Source organism: Furipterus horrens, unplaced genomic scaffold, assembly GCF_987537825.1.
Source record: "Furipterus horrens unplaced genomic scaffold, mFurHor1.1.pri manual_scaffold_12, whole genome shotgun sequence".
NCBI lineage: Eukaryota > Metazoa > Chordata > Mammalia > Chiroptera > Furipteridae > Furipterus > Furipterus horrens.
The window spans coordinates 54,545,106-54,561,511 of record NW_028327182.1 but is presented as its reverse complement, the minus strand read 5'-3'; the positions used below and the strand labels follow the sequence as shown (position 1 = coordinate 54,561,511).

At 40.4% G+C, this 16,406-nt stretch overlaps 1 protein-coding gene across 4 annotated transcripts in view; it reads right to left on the bottom strand.

The window, feature by feature from the left end:
* Nucleotides 1-15,996, bottom strand: part of FARP1 (FERM, ARH/RhoGEF and pleckstrin domain protein 1) — a 370,189-nt gene extending 354,193 nt beyond the window's left edge. For all 4 annotated transcript variants that reach the window (XM_090258835.1, XM_090258837.1, XM_090258833.1 and 1 more), the window contains exon 1: nt 15,612-15,996. The gene's annotated coding sequence lies outside the window, so the exon portion shown is untranslated. The remainder of the gene's footprint in view (nt 1-15,611) is intronic.
* Nucleotides 15,997-16,406: the final 410 nt, after the last annotated feature.

Below are 16,406 nucleotides of genomic sequence, written 5' to 3'. Positions count from 1 at the left end.
AAGCATCCATCAAAATTAGGTATTTCCTTTAACACTCAAGACTGTTCTGGAAACACTCCTGCTATAGTTCTATTTCTAACTTGTAAGGAAGGCTAAACACTTCTAATGGATCTGAAACCCCATCCCTCAAACACTATTGAGGAAAAAAAAAAGAAACCCTGTGATAAAACAAAAATACAGGAATACAGGAGGGCAGAGTCTTGAGAGCCTCTAAATCCTTCTAAGCCCATTCCAGAAAATCTCCACATGATAAATATTCAAAGAGCAAGTCATCTGGAGACCACCTCCTCCAGATGGTGAGCTCAGCAGCATATCTCTGAAGAAAGGTCAACAGGAAATGATTTCATGAGACCTTTGACCTTAATCATATTAATTTAAGGATAACTGAAGCGACATTAAGGAGGGGGAAATTCATAAAACATATGTACAATATATTACAAATTGGAAAAAAATAAACATTGTAAAAAAATCTAAGAATTTTAAATGGCAGATGTGGATAATAGAGGAGGGTAGAATGTATATGGGAATCTTCTGTACTTCCTACTCCATTTTGCTGTGAACATAAAACTGCTTTAAATAATAAAGTTAATTTTTAATTAAGAAAAATATATATATAAAGTGAATGTGAAGAAAGCAATGTCGTGTTTATGTGTGTTGCCAGACTACTTGTCTTCACTTTTCATAATTTCTATAATGACCCTATTATCTTTGCAATTTAAAAATAATACACACAGAGAACAGGGTAATTGCAAATGTTTTATTAATAAAAAGAAATTCTGTTAAACACAGCCAATTCCTACATGAAATATATTGGACTAGCCTTGTGATCTTCTTACAACAAATAGAACACCCAAGCCATTCTGCAAGCAATGCAGGAGAGAGGCAGCCAGCATCACCCTCCACCAGGCTGGCCCATGCTGCAGCCCTGCACTGTGCTGCACTGGCCCCAGTTATCAGGTGAGGACCAACAGCACCCACCTGCCAGAGGGCTGGTACCAGCATTCAAGGAAAGCCTCATTTCACAGCTCCTTTACTATGTGGCTTTAATTCAGAAACAGAAATCCTTCCTGCCCCTGCCCTCCCCAAAGCATTAGCACTGAGCTATTGTACAAAACCCCCAGCTTTCTGGCCATGGTGACTATAACAGGTTTTCATCAGACCGGAGACTCAGTTTCTTAAAGCCAAATTGCTGTGAGTAACCTATGATACTATTAGCAGCTAGATATCAATAAAAGGAGGAAGCAAAGGGAATTAGACATTATTAAACATAATCAACTGGAGAGCATAAGCTTGTTCCACCAGGAAGCTACAGCCACACATACTCCCTAGAGGATAGGAGCATTGCCCTGCAAAGAGGATTAACAACCATCCCCACTCCATACAGGTAGGAAAGGCCATCTTTTCAATCTTGCCCAGACCACTACGGGGGAAAATGAGCACATGTGCAATACAAGTCAAAATGACAAGAGGGAAGCTGCTTGACAATAGGAGGCCTGTCAAGTCTAACCTGCGAGAGGGATCAACTGGGTGGGAGATGAACCCATCAGAAGTCCACAGAAGCTTGGGAAGTTCATTGGTTATTCTGAAAAAAATGCCTGGTCCTTCCCAAAATCAAAATAATATAACACAGCCTAACAAAGAGTTTCTCTCTCTCTCTCTCTCTGGAACACACACTCACCCATTCATTGGATCATTGAAGCATTCTCTCCACAACAATCATGTGGGTCTAGTAGTCACACAGACTCCAAATACAGACTCCAAGTGAGAACCTGGGTACAGAAGCACAGCCCAAAATCCCACTAAGCTACCTAGATGGGGACTGAGACCTCCTACCAGCTGTCTGGACTCCAAAGGGCTGAGCTTTAACATGAAACAGAAACTCTGGACACTAGCCTTTGTTTTGACCTTGATGAGGACAAAATTGGACTTTTTCCATGGTGGGATGAACAGAGATAGGACACAGAAGAAGCCTTTTATTTCCACCTGAATAAATCTTACCACACTATAATTTCCTGTGTGTGGGTACATGAAATGCTTTCTCACAATCCCCTGAAAGCCGCACTTACACCAGCAACAGTACCAATAACTGTGTCTATCAGAGGCAGAGAAGTATCTTTTAAGGTGAAGTCAAGATATATCTTTATGACTTATTCCTCAAAATGTCCTGAAAGGGGGAAAATAGTATTACAATGTTAACAACATAGGTGAAATCCTCTATTGGCTAATTAAACCACCATCCTGTTGACTCTAGAACTGCTTGCTAGAGACTAAGAGGCAGGTGAGGCCCTTGCCTTGGGTGCAAAATTTAAGGGGGCACCAAAGCACTCTGTAATTAAAATAATATTTTTAAATTAATATTTTCAAAATCAAAAGTAAAAAAAATCACAATGAACAAAATAATAGAATTTTTAAATAAAGATGGGATCTGACCCTGAACTTGCAGGAATCACTTCACCACATCCTCATTTCAACATGCTCAGTTATAGCTGTCCTGGCAGAAGATCCCAAACTGAGCACAGAGAAGAGTGTAGACTTTAGGAAAACCTGATTTCACTTATTTAGCTGTTTGCCCTTGGGTATGCTACCCAATAACCTAAGCTTCAGTTTCCTCTTCTTTAAAATGGACATAATAACTTCCTTCTTGAATAAAATAAAAATATATGCAAAGTGCCAAGCACACTATCCAGTAGGAAACTGGCAATCCATAGAGCATCACACTTGTTATCCCAATTCCTAGGAGAAGCCAGAATGTGTGTCTATGTGCTTGTTGCCCTTCTAGCTCACACAATAGACTTTCAAGCAATCTTCAGGAGATGGTTTTGATTGGTTATTCGGTTTTCCTTACTATCATCCTGAAGACAGATTTTCCTTATTATCTCTTCAGTTTTTTAGAACCAATGGTCCTTCCCAGCAGAGAATAATGCTGGAAGAAGAGTGAGGAGGGACTGGAGAACTAGGATGATGCCTATCTGGTTAGCTCCTCAAGATTAACAGGCAGGTAATGTCCAAATAGCATAGCATGACTAAAAGGCAAAAGAACCTCTTCAATTCTCAGAATTGTCCTTCCTATAGCAAAGAAGAATATCAAAACTATGAACATTAAAATGACAACAAACTCAAAATTATCAACAAAAGAATCTAAAAACAAAAACTAAGCAAACAACTAAAACAAGAACAGAACGATACATATGGAGATCATGTGGAGGGTTATCAGTGGGGAGAAAGGAGGAGGAGAATGGGGGAAAAGGTGCAGGGATCAAGAAACATAATTGGTAGGAACAAAATAGACAGGGGGATGTTAAGAACAGTATAGGAAAGGGTGAAGCCAAAGAACTTACACACATGACCCATGGATATGAACTAAGGAGGAAGGGACTGCTGGAGGGAACAGGGTTGAAGTGGACAAAGGGAAGAAACAATTTGGACAACTGTAACAGCATAATCAATAAAATAGACTTTAAAAAGTCTTAAAAGGTTTTCCTTTTGCTGAATCTCTAAAAAAGAGTTTACTTTTATCATATCAAATAACATGGCTGGCTAATTATAAAAGCAATAAAAATTTATTATAAGACATTTAGGAAACAGAAAGGAAAAAATAAAAACTACTCATACTAGTCTTATCCAAATAAAACCACAGGTTAAAAAAAACTTTTCTGAATGCACATTAACATATATCTTACACAGAATTTTAAACATATATGCTCATCTCTTAAGTAGCAAACAAAGTATAATAACAAAAGAAGAGGTAGATGACCCCCAGACATAAGAGGTTCAACAAATAGCATTAGAAGTAATCTCAGACCCTCATCATCCTGCAGAAGGCCAAGGGAAACCACATTTTACAAAGAAATATAAAGAAATAATTTGTGACAAAGTGTATCTTTTAAGGGAGTTAAGCTTCAGCAAATATTTATTGAGTACCTACTATATTCAGGGAATTTTGCCAGGCACTGGAAATGCAGTTATAAAATATTTCAGTAGAATTTGCACTCAATAAGTGGGAAAGACTTCATGCGCTTCTTTCCTGGCCCTGTCGATTATAAGCTGTGTTTGAAAATCAGGAAGGTTGGGTGTTTTAATGAGTTCGTACACATAATTAATTAGAACTTAGCCTGGAACTCAGAAACGCTCAATAAAAGTTAGTGCTCAAATAAATAAAATGGGTGGAGAAGAGAGAAAACACGCTGGTAGAAACCCAGAGGATTCGGTTAACACCAGAGATAGAAGTTAGCCTTAGGAGGGACTTCTGGAAGGAAGTGGGCAGGAACTGGGTGAACATCAAAGATGAGAACTGGGTAAAAAGCCCTTGCATTCCAAGCAGAGGAAACAGAAGGTGAAGAGATAAGAGGATGTGAGAGGAGGGCTCCTACAGCTTGTTTTCGGAACAGCATACAGATCAGCATGAGGGTGGAGGGCAAGTCAAGAGAAGGGGTAAATAAATGAGGCACAGAAAGAAAATGGGGCAAACATGCCAGATTTCTTTCAGCCACCCTTCTTCTCAGTTATAGCATTAACAAACAGTTACATGATTCCACATTACGATCACTTCAAAAAGGAAAGCTTTTTAGATTATGCCAATAAAGCCAAAGGTTGATGATTTATGTATGTATTTTTAAAAGGCAGTATACCTGCTCTCTAGACATCCCTAAACTCATTAGTAATGTCTCTCAAGAGTCCTTCCAGCCCTATACAACAGACCTCAAATAACACATTTCTTATTTGAAAGGTATCATTGGAAATAAAGACCCAAGAACAAGATTAGTTGAGGAATTTGGTCTTTGCTAATGTACAATGACTGAGGAAATCTCTTTTAGGAAAGGGAAAAATATTTTAAACATATGTAGAATATAAAAGTGAAAAAAGTTATGACCAACACTTTTGGTAAAAAGAATGTTATTATTACTTAATGTAATCTTTGTTGATATGTTCTGCACAGTTAAGATTCATACTTTTATGGCTTAATAATACAAACAGCACCTACCATATCATGAGCTTTTTATAAATTGCCAGGTAGTCCTCTTTTATATATTATCAATTCCCAAAAGAAATTTTAAATTCTCAAAACTCCAAATCTTAAAAAACAGTGATCACCAAGACTTCACAAGCAAGTTGTTTAGAATCCATGTTTGATTTGTACCTCCACAGGTATTATTCAGTAGGTATTATTATCTCCATTTGTTAAAATATGAAAGGAAACTGGGATTCAGAAATAAAATGACTTCCTCTAAACTAATCAACTGCTGAGTGGCAAAGCTAGGTTGAACACAGACCCCTCGTGTCCTATGGTAGCCAGCTTCCAAGACGACCTCCAAAGATCCTTGCCTCCTGGCATCCACACCTTGGTATAGTTCCCTCCCCCTGAATCACAGATGGCCTGCATGACCAAGAATACTATGGAAGGGACTCTGAATGATGGAATTCCAAGGGATTTTGACTTTGTTTTGTATATGAATACTTTTCTAATCCTGTTACAATAAACACTCTACAAAGTGAACACTAAAATAAACAAACAAGCAAACAAAAAGCATACTCCTTTATTCAAAACTCAACTCAAATGCTACATCTTCCATCTGGAATCCAATATCTTACTATCCTGAACACTTCCACCACTACTATAATCTTCTGCAAAGCTTTTATCACATTCCACTTTTTATTATAACTTTCTAGATACTTCTCCCATCTGACCTAGATGCTACACTCTGAGCACAGAGATTGAGCCCTATTTTTGTAGCACCAACAGTAACTAGTATATTCAATATATAAATAAATGTTTAGTAAATACCTGTTGACTTGCTAGGCCTTGACATAAACTAAAGTAAAAATAAAACAGCAGTGAACATGCAAAATACCACGGACAGTTGGCCACCACGATGGAGGGTGGGGCACAACACTCAGATTTATTTTTAAAAGTTATATCAATTAAATGAAAATAGAACTATTATTGCTCTATATTCTGTAATTTGTTCAACTGTATATTTTATGTTCCATATATCTGCTTGAATTAATATTAGGGTTATTAAATCATTTAACTTTTATTTACAGAGTGACAATTATCTGTGTCTAATTTTTTAATTTGGGAAACTTCTGATTTTACCCAAATCCTGACATTTCCAAGCAGCTCACTCCAATTGGCTCCCAATAAGTTCTCATGCAGAGAACCAAAAGTTCATGTCAGATTGTGAAGGAAGATATTAACCTTTGATTAATACTGTCTCACAAATCTTCTAAGCAATAATAAATGTGCAGATAAATGCAATTCTAGGTTGATAGACATGGCAAACACTGCCATCATTTTTCCTTAAAAGAAATGAAATACTACTCTCAAGTATGCCCTGTAATCCAAACCACCAATGGTCAACTCCAAGCTGACGTCCTGCATGGCCAACTTAAAAGGAAGTAAAATTCATGTCAACTTAGTTGCATGATTGACACCCATTATCAATTACCTAAAGACCTTAAAAATAGTTCAACTCACAGTGGTTTGATACGATCACTAAGTCACTTTTCACATAATTAAAGGGTAGAAACCCCTTTTCTCATAGGTAATGTTAAATGGCAGATGAAAAATAAAGTCTTCCAATAAATATATCAATCAGGATGCTTTGTTTTTTTGTATGTTTGTTTTTTCTTTTTTCTTTTCTTATATTGATTCTAGAGAGAAGGGAAGGGAGGGAGAAAGAGAGGAAGACAAACATCGATGCAAGAGAGAAATATCAATCGGTTGCCTCCTACATGCGTCCTGACTGGGACTGAACCCACCACCCAGGCATGTGCCCTGACTGGGGACCAAACCTGTGACCTTTTGGTTTTCAGGACGATGCCCATTCAACAAGCCACACCAGCAAAGGGCAGTCAGGATGCGATGGATGGCAATGACAGAATTAAAAAGCAAGTAAATATATTGTTTAGTACACTAAGTCCAGAGTTGTATTATTTAGTATATTAAATTTACTATAATTTTGTATGCTAAGCTCCACACACAAGAAGATCAAAGTCACTGATGACCACAAGGACTCCAGTTCCATCTTTCAGCTTCATCCTCCTCTTATCTTCATCCAAAGGCTACTCACAGCATGGCTACTACAGTTTCAGGTACCTTAACCAATCTAGTCTTTGGGTCTCTTTTCAAGAGTACAGAAGCATTCCCCAGAACCCCCTTTAAAGACCTCCCAGATGCTAGAAGCTTCTGGGAAGGTTTTTCCTTAATGACAAAAGGAGTTTGAAGAAGCCCATGCAGTGATTGACCTAACAGCAAATGTGTGAGAGTATGAAGCTTGGAGCTGCAGTAGCCATTAGCCATAACAGTCTATTAGGCTGCAGCAGTCTTATTAACCACTAGGCAACAACCCCAAGTACAAAAAGCAATATACTGAGAATGGCAGGGTGAAAAGAAAGAACAAATCTGGGTCCTTGATGATGCTGTGAGCTATAATACCCAATGGAAGCCCTTTCCTCTTATACTTGAGAACTGAAATGTCTGATGGTTAAAACTGCTACTAGTCAGACATTCTAATAGCACTTGAAGATATATGCACTCTCAAAGGTTCCCTTAGGGAAAGAGAACCAATAACTTGCCCAAATTTTCCAAAGATGAATGATGCAGAGGGCAAATCTGTCTGGTTTCAATGACTACACTCTAACTTACCTCTGATACCATCCCCTAACTTCCATATTCTAAAACGGCATAGAGTTTTCATTACACAAATTTCAATTCAAATCAACCAATATTTATTTACCTCCTATGAGTAAAAAAAACAAAAGTTAGGAAAACATACTTTCTGATCTGACAATGCTTGTCATTTGGTTCAGAAATTCAGAATGCACAGAGAATAAGATATGTTGAGTTGACCAAAAAGTCCATTTAGTTTTTTCCATAAAATCAAAGACACATTTTTCATTTTTACCAATAACTTTACTGATTTGGATATTTTGAGTATGTTGGCTATCTCCAGTGTGGTATATAATGTTGACTGTTCTCAATTAATGTCTTAGTTTGATTACTATCAACTTCAACTGGTCCACTGAACCATGGAGCATCATCCAGCAAGAAATCTCCAACACAAAACTTCACAAACCACTTCTGACACCTTTAATCAGTTACAGCGCCTTCTCCATAGACTGACAAATCTTTTTTCTTTAATTTGTTGCACTTTTACCTTTCTTGAAATAATAAAGCATAATATGTTGAAAATGTGTATTTTCTTCCATCTTCAATATTAAATTGGTTACACAAAAATTCACCAATTTTGATAAGGTGTTTTTTAAAATGCACACCGATATGACAGTTGTCACAATACAATCTAACAAAATTGTTTCCGATGAAGTTAAAGACAACTAAGCACTACTAGAGTCATCTTATGGAAAAAAAACCGAACGAACTTTTTGGCCAACCTAATTCTTCCTACCAAAATAGAGGAAATATAAAGCCTTTCACAACTACCTACATGTTTTACACTGACCTCTTTTTAAAGTGTAAAATTTTGTTTTTACCCAGGACCTCATTTTTTTATATAGATTTCAAAAATATTTCTTTCTTATAGTCATTCTGTGTTCTAAAGAACACAACTCAATTTTAAGTTTTAGAAATCTATTTGAGCATAATTTTAAACTCCTATATCCCCAAACTTTCAAAATAAGCAAGTTTTGTTTTCATTTTTATGTCTTTTCAATTCAGTTTTAGTTAAGAAAGAATAAAACTACTCCATCACCCCAAAGTAAATAGTCTGACTTCTTGAATGACCAATACTAGTTTATGCCTTACATGAAAAAATGTGTTATTTTTCTAAAGTTGAATAAATTCCCTGACCTTTAATAAGTTCAATAATTAGACCATATACAACGTTTTCCCAATAACTTTTGCTCTTCAAAAGATACCATTAAAAATGAAAAGGTTAAAAATAGACTGGCTGAAAATATTTACAATTCATAGAAACCAACAAAGAACTTATATCCAAAATATATAAAGAATTCCTAAACTATAAAATAAGATGACATTATGTACAGTTTATTATGCTCAAAAGCTATATAAAACAATCAGAAAAAAAAGATGAGGTACTATAGAATAGTACACCTGAAACCTACTTAATTTTATTAACCAATGTTACCTCAATAGATTCAATTAAAATTTTTTTAAATTAAAAAGACAAAAGATTTAATAGACACTTAAAAGAAGATACACAAATGGCTAATAAGTGCATGAAAAGCCATCATGAGTCATCAGGGAAATATAAAATTGAACCATAATGAGATATCACTACACACCCAGTAAGCAGAATAGCTAAAATGAAAAACACATACCATTTCAAGTATTAGTGAGGATTATAGTAACTGGATGGCTCATACATCATTGGTGAGAATGTAAAATGGCAAACTCTTTTGAAAAAAACTATGGCTGTTTCTTATAAAGTTAAGCATACACTTATTGTAAGGCCCATCAATAAAAATGAACACATCACACAAAGACTTGTTCACAGATGTTCACAGCAGCTTTATTCATGATAGCCCAAATTGAACTGTAGCATATCAGCATATCCAGACACAGAAATACTACTGAGCAATAGAGAGGAATAAATTGGTAAGATGAGAGGGAAGAGGCGGGTGAAGTAGGAGTGGAGAAAGGAATAGAAGTAAAGAAGGAAAAAGAAATTACACCTAAACATAGTGAAACTACAGAGCACCTAAAAAACAGCCAGGGAGAAAAGACAGGCTATTTACAAACAAACAACAAAAAAATTAGTCTGACAGCTAACATGACAGCAACAACAATGGAACCAAAAATCAGTCAATTTATATAGGAAAAACAATCCAGATTTACATACCCAAGTAATCTATCATTCAAGAACAGAGATATCTAAAGGCACACAAAAAATGAGGTTACCACCAAGAAATGCTCAGTAATGGAACTTCTGTAAAATATCTCTCTGGAAGAAGGAAAATTATCACAGAATCAATTTTCAACATATAAGATGTGGTGCGCACATACAGACAAGAACTATGTAAAACAATAACAATTTGAGAGAAGCTAAGAAATGAGAAGGATATATAAAAGAACAGGCACAAAAAGGTTAATAGCAGGTTTGTGTGGTAGGTGGTAGGATTTCAGGTAAGTTTTACTTTCTCCTTCATGCTTATATTGTCTGATTTTTTTTAAATAAATCTGTATTTTTTTACAGTATTACACAGCTTTAAAGGGTAGTTTAAATTTTAATGAAATTAAATGAAACAAAATCAAAGTCAAATATAAAATTTTAAAATTCCCAGAACAGTCACCTATTAGTGCTAATATCAAATTTTCCTTAACTTGAAAGGACATCAAAAACTAGGCTTATTTACTCACTCAACAAGTACTCACTAAAGGCACTACACTAGATCCTGAATTAATAAAATGAGAACAAAAAATGAAAGTCATTATCATACCAGATTTAAAGGTCTTAAGTCTACATGTAAAATGAAGTAACTCTTTTGGTAAGGAATGTTACTGTAACAGATATATAAAGACAATAGTTAAAGGCAATCTTGTTTGGCCTGTGATTCTTTTGTTTAAAAATGTATGCACAAATATGACAATTTTACATATGAAATTAATTCAGTGTCAATGATGTATTCTCACATTAATTTAATTGCCAGCTTTGCAGTTTGTCTATGATTTCCATCCCACATTAAAATTAGAAAGCTGCAGGCCCTGGCTGGTGTGGCTCAGTAAGTTGAGCATCAGCCTGCAAACCAAGAGGGTGCCAGTTTGATTTCTGGTCAGGGCACATACCTGCGTTGTGGGCCAGGTCCCTAGTTGGGGGCATGCAAGAAGCAACTGTATTTGATGGCCCCCTGCCTTATTTCACAAGTATCAGAAACTTAAAGAGCACTGTATTTAATATACACCAATTTTTCACTTTTGCTCTAAGTATCCACTTTGCAAAATACTTTTAACTGACTTAACCCAAGACAAAGGCAGCCTATAAAAGGCCAGTTGCTCCACTTCGTACTAAACATTTTCTGGGGGGTTCTTGATTAAAAACAAAGGTTGCATCTGGCATAAAAGGACTGGTGAAATCAGAACGTCAAGTAATCTGAATGGAAACCGTCGGGCTCTGATCATCCTTGACATGTGCAAGTGGTTAACACAGTAACCTGACAGAAACAGAGGGGGCAAGGGACTATGACGAAGTGAGGCTGCAGGAGAAACCCCAACAATTAAAGAACAAGAAAAGAAAATGATCCATCACTTCCCAGGCCTGGTGAGGCCTCCTTTCAAGGACAGCACCAAACCATAGAATAGACAAACACAGAAACCTGCAAACCCACCACTTTCCCCAGGCAGTGGTAACCACACCTGGAATACCTGTGTACCCAAAGTAGAAAAAACTCAAGCAACTGCATTTTAGAATTACATGTGCCCCTCTCTTATCTGTAGCATCTTCAGTTAGAGGGGAAAGTGCATTCCTCAAAATACTAGGCAGTCCTCTGCAATAAGCAAGGCCAGTTACAAAAGGTTTGTTTGAAATGCCCGGCACACCATGCTGTCAAAGCACTTAGGTCAGGTACTTATGAATCCATAAAACTTCCCTCATCCTCTGGAAAAGTCACAATGCCACCTTTCCTAAAGAATGTTCAGCAACACAAGGCTCGTCTTTTCTTCAGTGTTCTCTACCTCCTCTAGAGTGGGAACAGGTTTTCTCTGTTGATTTTATCACAAGTACCCTCCTCATAAATATATATCATTTCCCAAATAAACTCTTCTTTTTTTTTTAATGTGTTTTATTGATTATAATATTACATTTGTGCCAATTTCCCTTCCCTCTGCTCCCCTCCAGCCGGTGGCCCCCCTCCCTCCAGTTGTCCCCCCCTTTTAGATCATGTCCATTAGTTGTGCATACAGTTCTTCTCTACCTCTCTCTGTCTATTCCATTCCCTCCTACCATGATCCTTAATTCCTATATCATCTCCCTCCCTCTCCCCATCCCCCCTCCCTGTTGACCTCCCCCCATTATGTTCTCCGTACCTATAGTTCTTTTTCCACTCTCGTTGCCTGTTTAGTTTGCCTTTGTTTCAATTCCCTAGCTTCTGTTGTTTCTTGTGATGCAGTTTTCATTTTAGATTTCATTGTCTTGATCCTCCTTTTTCTAAACCAGTCCCTTTAACATCTCATATAACAGTGGTTTGGATCTAATGAACTCTTTCAGTTTTATTTTGTCCTGGAAACACTTTCTCTGTCCTTCTATTCTGAATGACAATTTCGCTGGATAGAGTATTCGTGGTTGTAGGTTTTGGATTTTCATTACTTTGAATATTTCTTGCCAGTCCCTTCTTGCCTGCAGGGTCTCCCTTGAGAAGTCAGCTGATAGTCTAATTGGGACCCCTTTGTACATGATTCTTTTCTTCTCTCTTGCTGCTTTTAAGATTCTCTCTTTATCTTTAATTTTTGACGTTTTGATTATAATGTGTCTTGGAGTGGTTCTCCCTGGGTCCAGTTTTTTTGGAACTCTCTGTGCTTCCTGGACCTGTAAGTCTATTTCCTTCCCCAAGTCTGGGAAGTTCTCCTTTATTATATTTTCACTCAATTTTTCAAGTTCTAGTTCATCTTCCTCGCTCTCTGGCAAACCAATGATTCTTATGTTGGGCCTTTTATAGCTGTCCCAGAGGTTTCTGATCCTCTCATCGTTGCTTCCCATTTCCTCTCTCTGCATTGGTTGACTGCTTGTTCCTTCTCCATATTCCAGTTTGTTGAAATGAACTCTGGATTTTTTTTCCTCACCATCTGTCTCGTATGTGGTTTTGTTCCTTTCGTTATGAGTGTTTTTCGCTTCTTTCTCATCTTTTTCCAGATCTTTTGTGAATTCTGTAAGCCACCTGATAACAATGGCCCAGAACTGAGCATCTGACAGGTTTCTTATCTGTTCATCTGTCAGGTTCTCCATCTGTTGCCTGGTGAGCTGTGCCACCGGGATTTCTATAGTTGTCTGCCTCATTTTGACAGATGCGTTTTGTTTTCTTGGGCCGGCTGTAGGGGGCAGTGCCTGTGTACGCGTCACAATCCAGCGACCGGCGCCTGTCCGCGACCTATTTCGCAGCCCTGTGGCGCTTTCTTTGGGGGCGGGGGTCCAAGATGGATTCACACAGTTATTCCGCTAGGAGACCGGGATCCGTCCTCCCGCCCCCCTGGGCCTCACTGTTCAAGGCGATGTGGTGGCTGCTTTCCCCAGCGTTGGGGTCGCGAGCTGCCGGGGGTTCGACTGCAGCCGGGGTTGTTCTCCCCGCCGCTGTCCCAGGTGCGACGGCAAACAGCTCCGCCCCCTTTCGCTTTTACCTGCCCAAAGGGCGCCGCTGGTTTATAACTTCATATGTTGGGCTTCCGTGTAGTTTTATTTTCTGGAATTTCTAGTTATCCTTTGTTTTGAAGTAGTTGTATTCCTCTCTAGTTGTAGAGGGAGACCTAGCGCATCCGTCTAAGCCTCCATCTTGGCCGGAAGTCCCCAAATAAACTCTTCTATGCTCAATGAATTCCAGAGGATTAATTCCACTTTTTGAAAAAAAATTCAATATTCTATTTAATTCTTATCTTTTTAAAAAGCCATTTTGGGGGGAAAGTTTCTTTCATGAAAAGCAAAACAAAAACATTCACCCATTTTCCTTATAGTCTCACTTATGAAATAACTGCCATAAACCAGAAGAAAATTGTCAAGGATAGATTTTTAAATCTCCTTTAATAAATCTGGCAATAGGGGGACATTAATATTCTTTTATGACCCAAGGAATTAAATCCATATATAAATTCCAAGAAGACACTATCACTGTGAAAGGGGCAAGTATACAACTCCTAAGTGGAAAACCACAGCCCAATTCAAATGGGGGGCTTGTTATAGAACCTGTGACCTTAAGGGGTACAACTACAACATCACCAAGTATTTCAAGTTTCCCATCCACATAAAAGGAACAAGAGATTCTGGGAAGAGCTGGGCTGGAAAGGCATCACTATCTCCTTCAACACTTCACTCATCAAGCCAGCCACTGGCCAATAATGTGTCTATTTATATTACCCAGAAGCAGATCTACTAGCCAGACATTCTAAAAACACAAACGTTCCATTGTGCTTGGAGTAACTCCAATATTGGTGCCTTGCTGCAGAACGATGCTGCAGGAATATAAAGTGAGCCATGTGGATGCCCAACCCACATATGAAGAGCATCATCACAAACTGTAATACCCAGAAAACCAACCTTTTGGAAAGGCTGAAGATAGACCGCAGCAGGAAGGCTGTGGAATTAGGGGAGAAGGCCAAATAGATAAGACTCCACAAGGACCCACCTGATCCAAAAATGAGTACAAATTTTAAAGCCACTCCTCCAAAGCTCTCAGGACTGAAAAAACCTGCTTAGACTGAATTACAAAAGCAATACAATGCTGGAGGATGTTCTGAAATGGTACTGGCAAGTCACCATTGCAAAGCACATTAAACATAACCCAAAGTTAGGCTAGGGTGAAGTCATTGCCTGCTCAGTGGAAAAGATGGGGGTCTATAAAAGCCATGGCTCAGGGGAAAGGAGGAAACAGAAGAGGGCCGCGCGGAGTAAGTCAAACCTGGGGAAATAACAAGAAAGACATTAGCAGCAACGATAAAACGAAATAGCCAGAGGATAGCATGGTACTCCAGAAGGCTCAGAAAGACAGGTTGAGAAGGATAAACTGTTCCAGATGAGACACAATATCTCCACATCTCATGGGGCTGATGCGATACCACGGTCCTCGTTTCTTTGTGAGCCTCACCGCTCTTCTTTTGGGGAAACCCTATATAGACCCCAAAAGTCACTGGGCTACAACTGCCATAAACAAAATCCAAACTCATTATGGTGAACTCATTTTTATCCCTGCAAATAAAACACACACGCCACACTCAAAGTCTGGCCAGATCACACAGCTAAAGTTTCCGGAACTTATATCGTAAAACCATAACCACAAGTTGTTTTGAAACGCTCACCACAAAAATCTGTGTCCTTTGTTTTAAAATAAGAAAAAAACAAATCTGCTCTCCATAAGGCAAGAGCTAAAGGGACAGAAAATCTAATTTGGGCAAAGGGTGTGTTCCTCTTTGTCACCCACCGAGTCCTGGCGCGGCCCCTGGGCGACCTGCGGGAACCTGGCAGCGCTGTGGCTCCCGCACTAACGGTCACCTTCCCGGCCCGCGATCTGCTTCAGGGGCTGAGTCTGCTGCCAGAGGTTCAGAAGCTGCGTCCGGCACTGTCACGGCGCTGGGTGGGATGGGCGAAAAGGAAGGGCGCCATGGCGGAGTGGGGCGGGGAAGTGAGAGGGTACGTGGGCAGAGCCGGGCAGCCTAAGTCCACAGAGGTGAGAACGGTGCAAAAGGCAGCACAAAGCTCAGAGGCCCCGAGGTCCTGCTGTTGTTGCCGGGGCTGCCCTGGGCCGGGCTGGTGACTCTCCCACCTTAGATGAGGAAGCCGGGTCCCACCCGCCGCCCGCCCCCTCCAGGAAAGACCCTACGGACCACTTTCCCACCTCCACCCGCACCCCCTAGGGGCCAGCTTCAGGCACCGGGACTAGCACAAGTTGCCGCCCGCCCGCCCGCCCCACCACGGTCTTTGTTTACCCGTGCCACCTACCTCCAGGGCCCCAGCAGCTCTCGTTCCCTCTCTCGGCCTCCGGGTTCAGGGGCTCCGTGCCCACGGCTGCAGAGAACGCGGCGGCTTTGGGCTGTGAGTGTGGCTGGGGCGCTTGGCTATTAATACTTTCGGGTGGTTGTGGCAGCGAGAGCAGGACTGGCGTTGGCAGGCCGAGGTCCCAGCCATCAAAGGTGGCGTGGGGCGGAGGGGAGGGCGGAGCTGGAACAGTGGGTGGGGAGCGAGCTCAGGGTCGCCATGGCCGCCTCGATGCCGGGCCCAGCGCCCCTTGCGTAGGGAGGAGCGGCGCAAAGCGGGCAGTGGCCACGTCCCCACCCCGAGCCCTAGCGGAGAGCCCGTAACCCTGAGCCCCGGCTGGACTTGGAGCCTCAGAAGCCCACAAGCTGGAAGTGAAGGCGGTGGAGCCCCTCCCGGACCTGGGCCTGCCCCCAGCAGCTGGGAGGGGTGGAGGGAGGCGGCCTGTAGAGCCGCTGAGTACAAGTTACTGGGACAGTGGGAGAGCCACAGCCGAAGAGCCACAGCCCCCTCCAGCGTTCAGGCCCTCGAGCTGCGAGCGGGCACGCCCCGCCCCTCTCCACCATTGGGGCACGCGCGCCGAGGGACCGCAGGTCCGAACTGCCCCTCTCCTACCCCTACGAGCACACTTAAGATTTTTTCCTTACTTGGCCCTAAGGCCAGAGCCAGTCTCTATGCCCTGCACCACCGAACTGAACACTGCATGCGCTGGGGAGTGCGCTGCGCCGCCAGGGACACTCCAGGCCTGCTGCTGTGGTTGAA